Raw genomic sequence first — 1,823 nt, 5'->3', positions numbered from 1 at the left:
AATGGTTTACTAATACAATTAGATTAGGTCTATAGTCTATTAGATAAGACTTATGAACATCTACAACTTTGTAGAAGGAGCTAAACGCTAATTCGGACCATAAGCGGTCCAATTCAACAAAATATGAAACTAGTCCAAAGTCCAAGTCCATTAATCTAAGGCGTGGTCCATCTGAGTCGACTAACATTCACTGACGGTCAAAGGATTGACTAATGGTCAACGTCAGTCAGGGTCATGTCAAGTTTGTGGTCAACAGTCCAAGGTTAAAGTCTAAATCGGTCATACTGAGTCAGCTACAGTCTGGTCAGGTCTAGTCAACTGAGTTAAGGTCTGATCCGACTCAGTCATATACACTGGGTCAACTAAACAAAATGAGTCACAACTAAACTGACTGGGATGACTAATAGGTTTAAACTTCTTGCTACAAGAATTCATACAAATGAAATCACAAAAAACAATCCAGCAGTACAACTCTAATAGAAATAACTTCATAAATCGATTGCAATTACAACTAGGTTTACCTGCAATTGCAACTTTGAGCTTTTCCACAGCAAAAACTAACTATAATCCTACAACTACTACCTCAGTTACCTTCCCTGCCTGCAACTTCAGATCATTACAGACAACATCACCATCCTTAGATACAACTCCAACTGCAAATACATCCCCTACTACCAGCTGCAATGACTAGCATCTTCATCTCATCTTTCCCTATAATATTTGTAACTCCACTAACTAAACTAATTGCAATTGTAACTCAATTCAGCATTCAAAAACTCCACAACAGCTGCAGAACCACTACTATATAACTCATCGATATCGTTAACTCCTTCATGTTCATCACATGTTGCTCCATTTCCAGAAAAACACCAAGAGTTCCATTTATGTGCAGTTGCACTAAAACCACCAATCAACAAGCTCACACACCTCAACTCTGTAACTGCAACTCCAGTTCTACAACAACCAACACATTCGAATTCATAACTCATTCATCATCTCAAGAAACCGATAACCTTCTTCATAGTCACAACAGTATTAATATTTACTTCCATTACTAACTGAATCAAACTCAATTCAACATTTAAACCTCAAACTCAATCTCATACCACCACAGATTCAACTCCTCCATGCAACTTAGCAATATTTCTACTAATCCAACATAAGACGATTATGTGTAACTCAAATCCACCAACCCCAAGTCTATTCCATCTACAACCAACCTAACATTCCTCTACACTGCCATCTCAATCAAATCTCAAGACACAAATAACAACCATTATTAATATAACCCAGACACCTTGTTTATCACAACAGCATCTAACAAATCATTTCACTAACACCTGCACCCAAGACAATTCAATCTTCACCTATAACAATTACAACAAGAACAGACCTAGTCCTTCTCAGCATACACCAATTTCAACTATACTCAACTTCAACAGTAACTTGCTATCAACACCACTTTTAAAAATAGTTACAGTTCCACTATCTAATCATCTCAACCTCATCTTCAAACACAAACATGTAAACTCAAATAATCTTAGCAATTCAACTCAAAATACCAAAGTTAAACAATTAAAGGCTTACCCAAACATTAACATCTTCTGAATCACTGGTTCTACAAGAAAATTCCTCCGAAACCCTAATTGATCAAACATCACCATCAATTCCATCCTCTGAGAGTGAACTTCATGTATAACTCCATTGTAATTCACTCAATCATTCAATACCCATCTCGAATCATTCTTCCAGAACATCAATTTCATCTTCTACAGCTTCTCTAGATTATTTCTATGAAACCCTCATTCGCCTAATTTGTGATT

Source organism: Papaver somniferum, unplaced genomic scaffold, assembly GCF_003573695.1.
Source record: "Papaver somniferum cultivar HN1 unplaced genomic scaffold, ASM357369v1 unplaced-scaffold_135, whole genome shotgun sequence".
In the NCBI taxonomy this organism is placed as follows: Eukaryota; Viridiplantae; Streptophyta; class Magnoliopsida; order Ranunculales; family Papaveraceae; genus Papaver; species Papaver somniferum.
The sequence above is the reverse complement of the archived record's forward strand: the minus strand, read 5'-3'. Positions refer to the sequence as shown.